The 18437-nt window shown below is 40.5% G+C and overlaps 1 non-coding gene across 1 annotated transcript; it reads left to right on the top strand.

Moving 5' to 3' along the window:
* Positions 1–9531: 9531 nt before the first annotated feature.
* On the top strand, positions 9532–9638 carry LOC126425542 (U6 spliceosomal RNA). The gene has a single exon (XR_007576376.1). It is a non-coding gene; the product is annotated as a U6 spliceosomal RNA (small nuclear RNA).
* Positions 9639–18437: the final 8799 nt, after the last annotated feature.

Genomic DNA, 18437 nt, shown 5'->3' with positions numbered 1-18437 from the left:
GCTGTTGTGCTTAGTGCGGCGCGCTCTAGTGGGAAAGCTGTGTACGCGCTGACTACGTGGAACTATGTACACAACAAAGTGGAATATAAATACATACATACATACATTTTTATAACATGTATGGATACAAGGCCCTCGACTCTCAGTAAATGTCCTTCCTGGATGGGAGTATACATAACGTGTGAGTGCAGGTTGTGCACACGGACGATGACATATGGAAGTTTAGGCCTGACCGTGATTCGTGCTCAGGTGGTCGAAGCAGTTAAGGCGACCCCTTGTCTAAAGTCAGAAACCCGGGTTCGAGGCCCAGTCCGCCACTAATTCTCATTGTCGTCCTTCCAATATACAGCCAAAGGTGGTTCATGTTCACAACATGAATACATTTCCGTTATTTCTTGACCGCTACAGTCGCTACATTGCACTGTTATTTCATAGCCTCAAAATTTTCCACCAAGGCACGTACTTTCCAGAGTAGCAAAGTGTGCTGGAGTTCCGTCTTGCTCCAATAACATATGACCCATGACCTATATCAATGACCTTTCATCACTAACATTACCAGATGCCAAGTTCGTTTTGTTTGCGGATGATACAAACATTGCAGTAAATAGCAAATCAAGTGTAGTCTTAGAAAGATCAGCTAATAAAATATTTGTGGACATTAATCACTGGTTCCTAGCCAATTCTTTGTCACTAAACTTTGAAAAAACACACTATATGCAGTTCAGAATTTGTAAGGGGTGTCTCATGAGTATATGTCTAACATACGATGACAAGAAGATAGAAGAAGTGGACAGTGTTAAATTCTTGGGATTACAGCTTGATAATAAATTCAATTGGGAGGAGCACACCACAGAACTGCTGAAACGTCTTAACAAATCTCTGTTTGCAATGCGAATTTTGTCAGACATAGGGGATATAAAAATGAAAAAGCTGGCATACTATGCTTACTTTCATTCCATAACGTCATATGGGATTATTTTTTTGGGTAATTCATCAAGCCAAGCTAAAGTTTTCTAGGCACAAAAACTTGCAGTAAGAGTTATATGTGGTGTGAACTCAAGAACATCCTGCAGAAGCCTGTTTAGGGAACTAGGGATACTAACGACTGATTCCCAATATATTTATTCCATAATGAAATTTGTGATTACAAAAATATATCACTTTTTCAAACCAACAGCTCAATTAAAGGAATCAATACTAGAAATAATAATATTCTTCACAAGGATTTAAAGTCACTTAGTCTTGTACAAAAAGGTGTGCATTATTCAGGAACTTTCAGTAACTTGCCAGCAGCCATAAAAGGCTTAACAACCAATGAAATTCACCTTAAGAGAAGCCTAAAGGATTTATTGGTGGCCAACTCCTACTACTCCATTGATGAATTTCTCAGTAAAACCAACTTCTGCACAATTTCAGTGCAGTAATGTGTTCATTGTAAATATGTGTGTGTGTGTGTGTGTGTGTGTGTAAGTACAATCTAACATCTGCGCCATTTCAGTGCAGTGATGTGTTCATTGTAAATAAGTATTATAGTAGTTGTATTACATGTTTATTACCTTATAAATAAATAAATAAACTTTTTTGTTTTAAATTCAGTGCATTAGTTTTTGTAAAATGACTCTTTCATATAGTGTTCATTAAAAAATGACGATCATTCCACTTGGGACCTGTGGAATGGTACATTAGCTTATTTGTTTTAGTTGTAAATATTTGTCATGTATTGTTGTTTTTCTGACACGTTCCACATCCTGGAGGACCTCCTCACTACGGATCAATTGGAATGAAAGTAAATCTAATCTAATCTAATAGTTCCCTTGATTGTAAGTTCAGTTATTACCCACGTTTGTAACACATTCAAATAGCAATTATAATTCATGTACCTTTCAAATAAGTATGGTCCCAACAGGCATCATGGTAACATTGGAGCCACATCATGATATGAGGAAATTTACTATTGTTCCACATAATGGAGACCAGAGAATAATAGTCCTCCTATGTGAACTGTGACATATAGCTCGTTCATAAGGAAATAACGCTCCTGAGTGAGACACGTCATTTGGAAATCAATTGAGCACACATTTCCTAATATCCACTCAGTGGCCAGTCTTTGAGACTGCCTGAAACGAAAGCACATTTCTCCCACTTAGTAGGACTGCTGTAAGAGGTAAGGCCTTGCCAAAGCAGAGATAACGATAAAAGAGCTACTTATTTCCTCTATCGTTAAAAGTCAAACACACTGAGAAGAATAGGGAAAGTGAAAGCCAGTGCCTACTCTTCTTGACCGGCACAAAGGCGGCTTCTGAACTTTGTGTTCCCCTTTGTGTCACGTGCGCTCACTCAGACACTGTATGGAGGTATGGGCTTCAAACCAGGAAGGGAAGTCTGGTGGTCAGAAGCTCTATGTCATCACCTGTTCTCGCCCTACTGACAAAAGACCTGCAATGAAAATTTCTTCTCCTACCAGGATCTGAGAAGGCTGTCTCTGATTCAGGTCCAACATCACAACACTCTGGTACCACATTTGTTCACAGGGATGATTGTGCAGTCAGTGAGACTAACATAGCCCATCCTTGTAAGTACACGGCTATTACAAATGACTGAAGCTATTTCATAAATTCACTGTAGCTCCATTCATTGACATATGGTCACGACACACTACAGATACGTAGAAAAACTCATAAAGTTTTGTTCGGCTGAAGCCGCACTTCAGGTTTCTGCCGCCAGAGCGCTCGAGAGCGCAGTGAGACAAAATGGCGACAGGAGCCGAGAAAACGTATGTCGTGCTTGAAATGCACTCACATCAGTCAGTCATAACAGTGCAACGACACTTCAGGACGAAGTTCAACAAAGATCCACCAACTGCTAACTCCATTCGGCGATGGCATGCGCAGATAAAGCTTCTGGATGCCTCTGTAAGGGGAAATCAACGGGTCGGTCTGCAGTGAGCGAAGAAACGGTTGAACGCGTGCGGGCAAGTTTCACGCGTAGCCCGCGGAAGTCGACGAATAAAGCAAGCAGGGAGCTAAACGTACCACAGCCGACGGTTTGGAAAATCTTACGGAAAAGGCTAACGCAGATGCCTTACCGTTTACAATTGCTACAAGCCCTAACACCCGATGACAAAGTCAAACACTTTGAATTTTCGGCACGGTTACAACAGCTCATGGAAGAGGATGCGTTCAGTGCGAAACTTGTTTTCCGTGATGAAGCAACATTTTTTCTTAATGGTGAAGTGAACAGACACAATGTGCGAATCTGGGCGGTAGAGAATCCTCACGCATTCGTGCAGCAAATTCGCAATTCACCAAAAGTTAACGTGTTTTGTGCAATCTCACGGTTTAAAGTTTACGGCCCCTTTTTCTTCTGCGAAAAAAACGGCTCATGCACAACTGGAGACCGACGGCGCCGACTTCATCTTTCAACAGGATGGTGCTCCACCGCACTTCCATCATGATGTTCGCTATTTCTTAAACAGGAGATTGGAAAACCGATGGATCGGTCGTGGTGGAGATCATGATCAGCAATTCATGTCATGGCCTCCACGCTCTCCCAACTTAACCCCATGCGATTTCTTTCTGTGGGGTTATGTGAAAGATTCAGTGTTTAAACCTCCTCTACCAAGAAACGTGCCAGAACTGCGAGCTCGCATCAACGATGCTTTCGAACTCATTGATGGGGACAAGCTGCGCCGAGTGTGGGAGGAACTTGATTATCGGCTTGATGTCTGCCGAATCACTAAAGGGGCACATATCGAACATTTGTGAATGCCTAAAAAAGCTGTTTGAGTTTTTGTATGTGTGTGCAAAGCATTGTGAAACTATCTCAAATAATAAAGTTATTGTAGAGCTGTGAAATCGCTTCAATCATTTGTAATAACCCTGTAATGTGTAGTGGACTGGCCAGACAGCCAATCCACCATGACCGGTAGCCGAAAGGCACGCGTTTAAGCTCACGCAGGCTGGCGTGAGGTCTGGAACAGGTCAGAGAAATAAGACTAGCAAAACAGGAGGTAACTGGTAGAATACTTAACTTTAATCCATAATTAGAGAACATCGGTCTGACGGTACAGGCATCACATGTTAAATATCTATTGATAATGGCGCCTTGCTAAGTCGTAGCAAATGACGTAGCTGAAGGCTATGCTAACTATCGTCTCGGCAAATGAGAGCGGATTTGTCAGTGAACCTTTCCTAGCAAAGTCGGCTGTACAACTGGGGCGAGTGCTAGGACGTCTCTCTAGACCTGCCGTGTGGCGGCGCTCGGTCTGCAATCACTGACAGTGGCGACACGCGGGTCCGACGTATACTAACGGACCGCGGCCGATTTAAAGGCTACCACCTAGCAAGTGTGGTGTCTGGCGGTGACACCACATAATGTTCTTGGGTGCTGTCCCAAGCTTGTCTGGCAATATTAACCAGTTGTTATAAGTACAAGGCAGCTTCTATGAGTGATTTAAATAATAAACTGAGTACTCACCGATCATGAGCAGACGCCACTGCAGCTACTATGTCCTGTAGTGAGGTCATTCTGGAAAACAGAAAAGGGTTTATGAATGAACAAGTGTCAAACACTTACACAATAGTATATATAAGTGTGTGTGTGTGTGTGTGTGTGTGTGTGTGTGTGTGTGTGTGTGTGTGTGTGTGCAAGCGTTAACACTATACGAGGGTGGTTTGAAAAGTTCGCGGAATCACCACTAGACGTCAGCGCTAGCGCGACGAGTCGTTCACGTGATATTCATCGGACTGTTGCGTGCCACGTCAGTGCTCTTCGAAGAGAGCTGTGGCGGCGAATTGACTCTGTTCTCGTTCCCGCGTAGTGATTTGCGAGGACGCAAAAAATCGAGATTCGAGCAGTAAAGAAATGTGTGAAAGCAAAGGACATTCATGCCGATTTCCAGAATACACTATGGACTCGGTTTCTTCATACTCAACTGTTGCCAAGTGGACAAATGAATTTAAATTTGATCTGGAGAGCTTGGATGATGATCTGTGCTGTGGCCGGCCAAGTGTGTCACTACTCCAGAAATCATTGCCAGAAATCATTGCAAAAGTACACAAAACGGTCCTGGAGGATTGCCGATTGAAAGTGCATGAAATTGCTCACGCTTGACAGATTTCATCTGAAAGGGTATATCACATTTTAACTGAAGAATTACAAATGAAAAAATTATCTGCAAGATGGATGCCGCGACAAGACAATACGCGCCCGCGCAAATGCGCCGTCACCATGGCAAAATTACACGAATTAAGGTATGAATTGTTGCCACACCCGCCTTATCCACTTGATATGGCTCCGTCAGACTTCCATCTCTTTCCAAAACTGAAAACTTTTCTTGGTGGACGAAGATTCACTTCAAACGAAGAATTAGATTAGATTAGATTAGTACTTGTTCCATAGATCAGAAATACGACACTTCGTAATGATGTGGAACGTGTCAGGTTAACAAAAGGTGTCTATACAAGATAATACATTAAACAAAATATTACATGACACTCAATTTTTTTTATGGAGGCTGGGAAATTACCCACTTACTATATCCAAAAATTCATCTAATGAGTAGAAGGAGCTGCCATTAAGAAATTCTTTTAATTTCCTTTTAAATGCTATATGGCTATCTGTCAGACTTTTGATGCTATTAGATAAGTGACCAAAGACTTTTGTGGCAGCATAATTTACCCCCCTCTGAGCCAAAGTTAGATTTAACCTTGAGTAGAGAAGATCATCCTTTCTCCTAGTGTTGTAGCCATGTACACTGCTATTACTTTTGAATTCGTTTGGATTGTTAATAACAAATTTCATAAGTGAATATATATATTGTGAGGCTAAAGTGAATATTTCTAGCTCTTTAAATAAGTGTCTGCAGGATGATCTTGGATGATCTCCAGCAATAATTCTGATTACACGCTTTTGTGCAATGAACACTCTTTTACTCAATGATGAGTTACCCCAGAATATGATGCCATACGAAAGCAGAGAATGAAAATAGGCGTGGTAAGCTAATTTACTCAGATGTATATCGGCAAAATTTGCAATGACCCTAATAGCGTAAGTAGCTGAACTCAAACGTTTCAGCAGATCCTCAGTGTGTTTTTTTCCAGTTCAACCCCTCTTCAATGCATACACCTAGAAATTTTGAATATTCTACCTTAGTACCGATTTCTGATCGAAGTCTATATTTATTAATGGGGTCATTCCATTTACTGTGTGGAACTGTATATATTGCGTTTTGTCAAAGTTTAATGAGAGCCCATTTGCAGAGAACCACATAATGATTTTCTGAAAAACATCGTTTACAATTTCACCAGTTAATTCTTGTCTGTTGGGTGTGATAGCTATACTTGTATTATCGGCAAACTGACAACTATTTTTCAGGCCTGCAGGAAACTCATTTTCGCAAGGAGATTAAATCGAAAAATAAAGAATGTTTCAGTGGTGTAAGAACTTTTTTTCTATTCGGTTCCGAGAACTTTTCAAGCCACCTTCTAAGTACATAAACTGTGATCGCCGGTATCATAATTCGTTTTTCCTCTGCATCTAGCACTCTTTCTGCAAGCACATCACCTAATTTAACTACCTGATGTTTTCTGCGTGGTTGTAGCTCTGCCTCTAGTGGTCTATATCTGTCAGTATATGCTATCTGCTTTGCATTGATGTGTTCAGACTTCAGTACCTGACCTGCCAGGGGAAAATAAACATTAATGACTTGCTTGTGCCAAGGTACTAACCAACCTAAATACATACTACAATTATTTGTATGAAAATGACGTAAATAATGATGTAATATTGTTGAGTACAATGTCTCAGTCAGCAATACTCTCAAAGCCAGTATATTTAATTGCACTGAAAATACCTATCATGCGTACGTGCTGTGTCCATTTTTTGGAAACAAACTTGTCCCATTCACTCAGGGAACATTCTGTTGACGACGGTGATGTCCACTTTACTCTTTGCTTTTGAGCTTGGTTTCAGTACTGCTCGGTCCTGTCTTGAATTTCTTTACCCGGCAGTATTGGTGGTGCATTGACAGTGATACAGAGCAGTCGCGAAGAGTTCGCCTCTATGCACCTCGTGCGTGGTTTCACAGAACACAGTGGAAGAGCAGCATAACGAAATCATTCTGAACTCATTCCACCGTGACGGGAACGACATCAGCTTATCTCCGCATCTTCAGGTGGGCAAAACTGTCAAGATTGCAGATTCTCTCATAGCTGGCGGCATTGTGGAAAGCTGTGTGTGGTCACAACAGTAACAGCATATACATACTGTATACAGTGTGTTACAAAAAGGTACCGCCAAACTTTCAGGAAACATTTCTCACACACAAAGAAAGAAAATATGTTATGTGGACATGTGTCCGGAAACGCTTGCATTCCATGTTAGAGCTCATTTTATTACTTCTCTTCAAATCACATTAATCATGGAATGGAAACACACAGCAACAGAACGTACCAGCATGACTTCAAACACTTTGTTACAGGAAATGTTCAAATTGTCCTCCGTTAGCGAGGATACATGCATCCACCCCCCGTCGCATGGAATCCGTGATGCGCTGATGCAGCTCTGGAGAATAGCGTATTGTATCACAGCCGTCCACAATACGAGCACGAAGAGTCTCTACATTTGGTACCGCGGTTGCGTAGACAAGAGTTTTCAAATGCCCCCATAAATGAAAGTCAAGAGGGTTGAAGTCAGGAGAGCGTGGAGGCCATGGAATTGGTCCGCCTCTACCAATCCATCGGTCACCGAATGTGTTGTTGAGAAGCGTGCGAATACTTCGACTGAAATGTGCAGGAGCTCCATCGTGCATGAACCACATGTTGTGTCGTACTTGTAAAGGCACATGTTCTAGCAGCACAGGTAAAGTATCCCGTATGAAATCATGATAACGTGCTCCATTGAGCGTAGGTGGAAGAACATGGGGCCCAATCAAGACATCACCAACAATGCCTGCCCAAACGTTCACAGAAAATCTGTGTTGATGACGTGATTGCACAATTACGTGCGAATTCTCGTCAGCCCACACATGTTGATTGTGAAAAGTTACAATTTGATCACGTTGGAATGAAGCCTCATCCGTAAAGAGAACATTTGCACTGAAATGAGGATTGACACATTGTTGGATGAACCATTCGCAGAAGCGTACCCGTGGAGGCCAAGCAACTGCTGATAGTGCCTGTACACGCTGTGCATGGTACGGAAATAACTGGTTCTCCCCTAGCACTCTCCATACAGTGACGTGGTCAACGTTACCTTGTACAGCAGCAACTTCTCTGACGCTGACATTAGGGTTATTGTCAACTGCACGAAGAATTGCCTCGTCCATTGCAGGTGTCCTCGTCGTTCTAGGTCTTCCCCAGTCGCGAGTCATAGGCTGGAATGTCCCGTGCTCCCTACGACGCCGATCAATTGCTTCGAACGTCTTCCTGTCGGGACACCTTCGTTCTAGAAATCTGTCTCGATACAAACGTACCGCGCCACGGCTATTGCCCCGTGCTAATCCATACATCAAATGGGCATCTGCCAACTCCGCATTTGTAATCATTGCACTAACTGCAAAACCACGTTCGTGATGAACACTAACCTGTTGATGCTACATACTGATGTGCTTGATGCTAGTACTGTAGAGCAATGAGTCGCATGTCAACACAAGCACCGAAGTCAACATTACCTTCCTTCAATTGGGCCAACTGGCGGTGAATCGAGGAAGTACAGTACATACTGACGAAACTAAAATGAGCTCTAACATGGAAATTAAGCGTTTCCGGACACATGTCCACATAACATCTTTTCTTTATTTGTGTGTGAGGAATGTTTCCTGAAAGTTTGGCCGTACCTTTTTGTAACACCCTGTATACTTACATCTAGTTGGAGCAGATATCAATACTGCATCAATAAGTAAACTGTCGACTGTCTGTTGGTAAATCATTAATCAATTTGTATAGAATATTTTCGTGAAATACTTTTGACAGCTGGATTGACCATGGAGCGAAAAGTATTCCTACATTATATAAGCCCATTTATGATTCTATGTTTTCGTAAATTGTGTTCCTTAAATTGTACCCTATTGATGTTCCTTATGAAGTTGTATTAATTTTCATAAATTACAATTTTCCTAATACAACAATTTCAACATCTTTTACATTTTTCAATTTAATTTAAGTACTAATTTTGCCTGATCAAGGTTCCAATGTCGCATTATAATACTGCAACTTAAAAAATAAATAAATAAATAAATAAAAATTGTATTATTTGTGATGAAAAACTGGCAAAAATATTACTTGATGTGTAGTAACAGAATCAAGAAAAGTGACACAACTCAAATAATCAATTAATAATTACCAGATAACACCTCACTTTTCGTGAGAACATAACTATATGTCCATATTAGACCATTTTAGTAGTCCAGTGTAAGTTTTATGGGATTATTTACGTCGATTTATCTCAAGTAGTGTACCTTTGAGTTGTCTCACTGTTTTTGCCGTGATGTGAGATGCAGTAATAAACCGACCGAGATCAAATTACGCTAAGGCACTCGCTTGGGTGGTACATATCCTCAAACTGGAATGATATAGAGGAGAGTAGCGTGGCTGCAGGGAAAGCGTGACACGCAAAATTATAAAGCGTGGCACATTTTTTCTTCCAAGAGTACCATCGTATAATAAGACACAACTATCAAAGTGCTTCACGACAGTTATAACATGGCTGAAACTGAAATACAGGGACTTCAACGAACACTGCCGGTCCAACCTCAGCTCTACCCTCTATTTGCGGAGAGGAAGAAAATTCAGACCGTATATTCGTACAGTTTCCTTGGAACCCGTTATCACATTGAAGTACTTGCAAGTAATCTTTGGACTCTTGGTCATCAGTTCCCAAGCAGTCTCCAAACCTTCTTAGCATCCAACGACGTAGCAGCATATAAGCGACTGTATGAATTCGCCAACATCAAGATACACCATTGTCAGCAACAAGATACAGCTCGCCGCGCTGCTAATCTAACGGTGTTTTAGACCATCCACATGAAATTAACGAGTTGTGTTCATGTAGTATGCACGATGGGAAAGACAATATGAAACAAAATTGAGCAGGGTTTGAAACTGGCACGGTCTAAACATACTGATGTGTATCAGGCATATTTCAGTATCTTAGTCAGCTGTGGCGAAGAGAATTGATTATGTACTAGTGACTGCAGCTTGATTGTGTTGTTCCTCAAGTGGAGATTTACCTCATAATTATTCAATAGAACGTGATCTGGAAGTCTTCTCACAAGGTTCTTCCAACACTGAAAGCCGTATACCTCCCATGGCTGTACCTGTGCAGCCGAGCCCTTTGGGATCACCAGATAAACAAGTTCCTTGTCCTCAGGTACGATGGTCCAAACGATCCTTTCACACTAACCACCGGAAGAACCTAAAAATAATACAGATATTTCTCCCTCACTGGGAAAGAAGACATCTTTTAAATACCTTTTGATCTGGCTAGACGTTTGTCTACCAGATTTCGATGCTATCACAAGGACATGTAGGGCTTCAAAAAGAGATTCTTAAATTCTAGGTTCAAACTCACCATTAGCTTTTTCTAAGACTATGAAAAAAATCGTTTCAAGCAGTGTCTCCAAGGGCAAGAAACACCTGGTGATCCCAGAGGGCTCGATGGTTCAGGTACAGCCGCAGAACAAATTTGGCTTTCGATGATGGAGGAACTCTGTGAGAAGATTTTCAAATCTCGTTGTGCTGGATAATGTTAGTCTCCACTTGAGAAACAACACAATCAAGCTCCAGTCACTGGTACATAATCAATTCTCTTCGCCAAGATGTACCACTGTACTTACATATGCCTCATATAAATTAGGATGTTTAGAGGACTACCTGTGACAATTTGAAATTCTGATAAATTTTGTCTGATACTGGCTTCTCCCTCATGTATGTTACGTGAAGAAATTTCGTTAATTTTATGTGCATGGTGTAAAAAACCGATATGTTTTGAGTACTTCCTTACAGATTATCATTACTGTAACTATTTTCTATCATAATAAAGAGCTACTTCTTATTTCCACTTAAACAAATACATGTACCGGTATGTGAAATTGTAAGCTAAAAGACAAAAGAAGCCATGAATGCAAAACTTAAAATAACAATTTTAAACATAAAACAACTATTAGTAAAATAAATAGACGACGTAGTAATGAACTGTGTACAGTTTATTTTCCAAAAATGGTATTTCAGAAACTAGAGATGTATGTGGCGTGAAAGCTTCTTTTATCTATGTTCTCACTTTTCAAAATTAATTAATGTTGTTGGGAGTATGCTGCATAATTTCAAATTATAAGTAAGTTAATTATGCAGTTTTCAAGAGCATGAATTACTTATCGGCTTTTATATGAAACCTTTTTCTACATCATAGTTTTGAAGTCGTCCTGCTAAATTTAAAATGCCAAATTACTTTTTGGGGTGCGTTTTACCACTTAAAAGTGAAAGTGGGCACAAAAAATGCCTGTTGCTCTATTTTGCCTCCTGTACACGGATAACAATATTAATAAAGATCATTTATTGACACTTTGGAATGTTCTCTTATTAGTAGCAAATTGCAGATCGAGTGCAGTGAATACTATTCGCTATAATTTAGCAGATAAGTCGTCAGTACTGGATAATACGAACAGCACTATTCTTCAATTTAAGCTTGGAAAACTGAGCAGGTCAAAGAAAAATATCTATAATTTCTTTCATCACTTAGCACAGAATGAACTCGGTGTAATGTGTCAGTTACAGATGTTTTTGCGGTATATGCCTTGCTAAATATTAACAAGAATTTTCACAAGATTTCATCTATAATCCTTTGACGTCTAGGTGTCCAATTTTCTACTATAAAATCTGCACACAGGAAGTTCACCATTACAGTGGTAAATAAGAAAATCTTTTTATTCTGTTGCAAGAGTACCACACTATATTTCTGGAAGATAATTAGCTCCTGAACCCATTTATAATTTCAGAATATCTGTACCAGCCTAAGAATTAATGTAATAATGACTTTTGCAAGTGCTTATCACAACCAATGTGTTATATTTACCCAGCAAATGACACATTTTCCCAACAAAAGTTTCATATGGAAACAGCAACAAAATCTGTCAGAACGCAAAGGAATCAAAGAAACAAGTAACATAAAAGTAATAATTTTCTCAAAGGGATGAATATGTCTGGCCCAAAGTAAATAGGCTTTGCAACAATGCATATGACATGAACTGTTTCATTCCTCCATCATTCTTTCACTGACGTTGCTATGCAGAAAGCACACAGAAATCTGAACATGTTTTACATTTCCTCTCTCCAAGCACCCCTGAAAAGATGTTATTAGAAAAAATTATGCACCATATAGACCTTTGTACTCCATAGCGTTCGAATATACCTAAGTACAGCTTACTGGCAACCATTTAACCAATACTTCAGAAGAAACTGAGCTTCAAACTCCTCAGCTTTCTGAGTTGCCCCCCCCCCCCCCACCCCATGTAAAATCTTCACCACTCAGATACATCTTAATAATCTATTTCTTCTCCTCTTCTTTCCAATAACCAGATAAATCTAAAGGATTAACTGATCTGGCTAGGTAAAACTTTCAGTATTTCTTAAATTTATCTAGAATACTTTTCTGGAGGCATTCGCGTTTCGAAGCATTTTGGCTTCCTAACTCAGGAGGCTCCATCATTCCTACACTTGCAACACAAACAGCTTTGAAAGTACATAAAAAGCTCTTATTGTTTTACCTTAGTGCTTATTCCACAGGTCGCTCTGACCCGATTCTTTTCCAATCCAGAATCTGTATCCTTCACACTACACACTGTGAGGTTACTTATGGCTGCTGTGCTGTTTTTTGCAGTCAGGCGTCTTTGCTTTTCCTGTGTAGCTGGTAGCTTCTGAAACAGCTCTGCACTTCCCTGAAAGTGCTAACACGCACGTTAATGTTGTGCATGTAATGAAGAGTCCACTTCTCTTAAATATGCTGAAACAAAAGTTTATATTGTTAAAATTTTTTCTTTCAGGCCTCATACACCAAATTTGCTACGAGGCAGCTTTTGCCTCTAATAATGTTAGTATTCCAATTCGGTCTTTGCCTCACGGACGTTAAAAAGACTGGAAGTATAACACAATTCTTACCACCACTGTCTGCAACAGCAATCGGATAGCGGAATGCCCGCCTACTGATAAGTCAGTTCTACGGATAGCAGATACTTTTACAGCTGTCGGAGAGAATGCAAGAACGTATGGTTAAGTAGTAGATAAAAGCCTTCATGATGTGATAACAGATTTGCAGATAATGATAGCATTTATCTTACATGCAGAGACCTCTGGCCACAATAGTGCAGCTGAAAGGAGTTCCAGGAAGAAACATTCCAAACAAAATATTTGAAGCACCTAGTGGCCACGGCCAGGGACCACAAAGCCAGAATTTTTCCTTTCTGGTTGTTTTGCAGATGAGGCACTCCACAACCATGATGCGCCCTTGCAGAAATCATTGAAAAATAGTGTTTTATTGCCGTCTGCATAGAGCAAGACGTCTTATCAACTGTACATTTAGAATATTAACTGTAAGTGATGACTTATTCCTGACCTTTCAGTGTCTTCCTCGATATTGCGGAAGACGTCACAAAACGTTGCTTTGTACTGCTAAACTTATTTACTACTCGAACAAAGTAAAATTTGAAGATACTGTGAGACTACAGTTGAGCATTTAGTTCACCCATGAGATGCTGACAAAATCTGAACCTGATAACCTACCCAGTGATCAGTCAGATCCCCGTAAAATCACGTGAAATGTTATGGAGAAAATGTCGCGCAATGGAAACTAATGAACATCTGACTTTAAACAGGGGTGGTCCAATTAAACATGAAATATTTGCACCATAGCTCACATAGATATAATGAGAACTACTAAATGAAACCGAAGTCATAATAAAATCCTGTTTATTACTAAGATATCATTGACTCCGTTTCAGTCATTGAAGAGGCAAAACAAATGATATGAAAACAGAAATAAAAAAGTTTGAAAGCACTACGATCGCGTTTGTAGAGGATTTGTTTAGATTACCGATTTCAGCACACTACGTTGCCATCGTCGATTCTGTAAAGCAAAGACTGAGTTTTAAGCACAATGTTTTTATACAAATCAGATGTGCCATGTCTACATAATATTTTTTCCATAATATATACATGTAACGTACCTTATGTACTGCACTTGTACATGTAACAAAAAGTGGAGCGGTTTGTTTCCCTTTCGGCGTCCACATTCTGATCATATTCAACTAGACATCGAGCAATAAATTGCGTTGTACCTCGACTTCATATTGCGCTTTTGGTAGCACGTACACTACTGGCCATTAAAATTGCTACAGCAAGAAGAAATGCAGATGACAAATGGGTATTCATTGGACAAATATATTATACTAGAACTGACATGTGATTACATTTTCACGCCATTTGGGTGCATAGATCCTGAGAAATCAGTACCCAGAACAACCATCTCTGGCCGTAATAACGGCCTTGATACGCCTAGGCATTGAGTCAAACAGAGCTTGGATGGCTTGTACAGGTACACCTGCCCATGCAGCTTCAACACGATACCACAGTTCATCAAGAGTAGTGACCGGTGTTGCTCGGCCACCATTGGCCAGACGTTTTCAATTGGTGAGAGATCTGGAGAATGTACTGGCCAGGGCAGCAGTCGAACATTTTCTGTATCCAGAAACGCCCGTGCAGGACCTGCTGAAATGAAGTTTTTCGCAGGGATCGTAACACATCTGAAATGTAACGTCCACTGTTCAAAGCGCCATCAATGCGAACAAGAGGTGACCGAGACGTGTAACCAATGGCACCTCATACCATCACGCCGGGTGATACGCCAGTATGGCGATGACGAATACACACTTCCAATGTGCGTTCACCGCGATGTCGCCAAACACGGATGCGACCATCATGATGCTGTAAACAGAACCTGGATTCATCCGAAAAAATGACGTTTTGCCATTCGTACACCCAGGTTCGTCGTTGAGTACACCATCGCAGGCGCTCCTGTCTGTGATGCAGTGTCAAGGGTAACCGCAGCCATGGTCTCCGAGCTGATAGTCCATGCTGCTGCAAACATCGTCGAATTGTTCGTGCAGATGGTTGTTGTCTTGCAAACGTCCCCATCTGTTGACTCAGGGATCGAGACGTGGCTGCGCGATCCGTTACAGTCATGGGGATAAGATGCCTGTCACCTCGACTGCTAGTGATACAAGGCCGTTGGGATCCAGCACGGCGTTCCGTATTACCCTCCTGAACCCACCGATTCCATATTCTGCTAACAGTCATTGGATGTCGACCAACGCGAGCAGCAATGTCGCGATACGATAAACCGCGATCGCGATAGGCTACAATCCGACCTTTATCAAAGTCGGAAACGTGATGGTACGCGTTTCTCCTCCTTACACGAGGCATCACTACAACGTTTCACCAGGCAACGCCGGTCAACTGCTGTTTGTGTATGAGAAATCGGTTGGAAACTTTCCTCATGTCAGCACGTTGTAGGTGTCGCCACCGGCGCCAACCTTGTGTAAATGCTCTGAAAAGCTAATCATTTGCATATCACAGCATCTTCTTCCTGTCGGTTAAATTTCGCGTCTGTAGCTCGTCATTTTCGTGGTGCAGCAATTTTAATGGCCAGTAGTGTAATATAATTTACGTACAGCAGCCAATGCTGTTTATGTAGTCTTTCTAAAAAATAATCAATCAATAAAGAATTTATTTAAATTTTAAGGCACCTGTCTGCATTGTATCTATTCCTTGTCTTTCAAGCCTTAAGTGAGCGTTTGCAAGTCGTTCGTTAGATTTCATTACAAATACTTTAAATGATAAATATGAATATACAGCAAGTCTGCCAGTTCCTGGTTGCTTAATATCCTACGTTCCCTCTTGACGCCAAATATTTTCCTTATACGTACCTTTCTCTGGGGGACTAGTAATTTTTGTTCATCTGTTTTCCACAGTATAAATGTTTTAGCGTCATATAGAGCTATCGTCAGAATTATACTGTGATATGGTCTGATTTTAAAACTTCTCGAAACTGTTGAATTGCACAAAACGTCCCGTAAGCCAAAATATTTGCCAATGCGACCCTTGCCATAATCTCAATTGTCATTCTATTCTGCTCATTAAAGATCGTCTGACATCAGTGACAACAGCTGGAATGAGTGCCTGGGCGTCGAAGTCAGGATGAACGGGGACCACCACAAATGTAAACTGTGGGACCTGGTGGCGGGTGTCGACGCACTGAAGTCACTGCTCGACAGCAATCCGGCACTCTTGTTGAGCATGGTGCGGTTGGCGCAGCCTCTGAAAATGAGCCGGGAGCTGAAACCGCTGCCTGCGTTCTACATTCCCAGAAAGCTCGTGGACCGGCGAATGTTTCCAGCTGGTTTCTTCTCGTCTCTGGGGTTCAGGGACTTGTGTGTCACCGGCAGCGAGTACTAAAGTAGAGTCTCGATTACCGGCCGCGGCATGGTCGGGTAAGCGGGAAGGTCGGATAACACGGAAAATAATACAAAAAAACACAAAAATTAAATTAAAGTAGGCCAAATGAGTTAAACATTTAATACAATACAAATCAAACTAGACTGAATAGATATTTACTGTGTGAAGAAGTTACTAATTGTCTTTTGTTTGCCTGCTGTTTGACGTTTTTTCCGCTAAAACACGTAGTCTCTTAGATTAGATTAGATTAGATTAATACTAGTTCCATGGATCATGAATACGATATTTCGTAATGATGTGGAACGTGTCAAATTTTCCAATACATGACATTATTAAGTTAATTTAACAACATAATTAAGTTAATATAAGAACTTTTTTTGTTTTTTTTTAATTTTTTTATAATTCTTTGTTTGTTTTTTTTCTTTTTTTCTTAATTAATATCTAAAAATTCCTCTATGGAGTAGAAGGAGTTGTCATTCAGAAATTCTTTTAATTTCTTCTTAAATACTTATTGGTTATCGGTCAGACTTTTGATACTATTTGGTAAGTGACCAAAGACTTTAGTGGCAGCATAATTCACCTCTTTCTGTGCCAAAGTTAGAATTAATCTTGAATAGTGAAGATCATCCTTTCCCCTAGTATTGTAGTTATGCACACTGCTATTATTTTTGAATTGGGTTTGGTTGTTAATAACAAATTTCATAAGAGAGTATATATACTGAGAAGCTACTGTGAATATCCCTAGATCCTTAAATAAATGTCTGCAGGACGATCTCGGGTGGACTCCAGCTATTATTCTGATTACACTGTTTTGTGCAATAAATACTTTATTCCTCAGGGATGAATTACCCCAAAATATGATGCCATATGCAAGCAAAGATGTTTATCACCAGAATTTGCAATGACCCTTATTGCATAAGTAGCTGAACTCAAACGTTTCAGCAGATCATCAATGTGTTTCTTCCAATTTAATCTCTCATCAATGGACACACCTAAAAATTTTGAATATTCTACCATAGCTATATGCTTCTGTTTGAGGTCTATATTTATTAATGGCGTCATACCATTTACTATGCGGAACTGTATGTACTGTGTGTTAAGAAGTAAAACCTCGGTAGACGATGTTTCCTCCAGTTGCTCTACATATTTTAAAGCAGTTTCTAAGGCCTTGTGTCCTTCGTTGTGAGAAATCTTGGGCGCACTTTCCTCCACTACATCCGCTTCTTCGTCTTCTTCTTTTTCGTTTACCATGTTGACTATTTCTTCATCTGTGACTTCGAATTCTTCGTCTTGGACAATCCACTCATTTATGTCATCTTCTGTGGCGTCAGCACATCCCGGAGCTTTTCGTAACAGTGAAAGCAGGGTAGTATTTTCTGGTACGGCCTGCTATTGTAGATTTTCATCATCTGGAGACTTTTCTTGATTTTCCTGTAGCAAAATTTTCCAAAAAAAAATGTTCAAATGTGTTTGAAATCTTATGGGACTTAACTGCTAAGGTCATCAGTCCCTAAGCGTACACACTACTTAAACTAAATTATCCTAAGGACAAACACACACAACCATGCGCGAGGGAGGACTCGCATCTCCGCCAGGGCCAAAATTTTGCAATTGTATTTGCTCCAACACTCACCCAAGATTGGACCACGTCATAAGCTACGTCATTCAAATTAATACGGCGCAACTGCTCTAGCATGTCTTCTCCCTTGTCCATAGCATTAATTAAAGAGGAAAGCAAGTTTCTGCGGTAGTTTCTCTTCAGTGTCTCTGAGGTCCCTTGGTCCATAGGCTGACATAAGGATGTGACATTTGGAGGCAAAAACATGGCCTTTATATCTTGATCTTGAAGTTCATCTTCATTAGAATGACAAGTGGCATTGTCTTGAAGCAACAGTGCTTTGCGGGGCAAGTTGCTTTCAAAAACTTTTCAGTTTA

This window comes from Schistocerca serialis, chromosome 10, assembly GCF_023864345.2.
Source record: "Schistocerca serialis cubense isolate TAMUIC-IGC-003099 chromosome 10, iqSchSeri2.2, whole genome shotgun sequence".
Classification (NCBI taxonomy): Eukaryota; Metazoa; Arthropoda; class Insecta; order Orthoptera; family Acrididae; genus Schistocerca; species Schistocerca serialis.
Note: the sequence above shows the minus strand (reverse complement) of the source record. Positions and strands in the feature narration are given on the sequence as shown.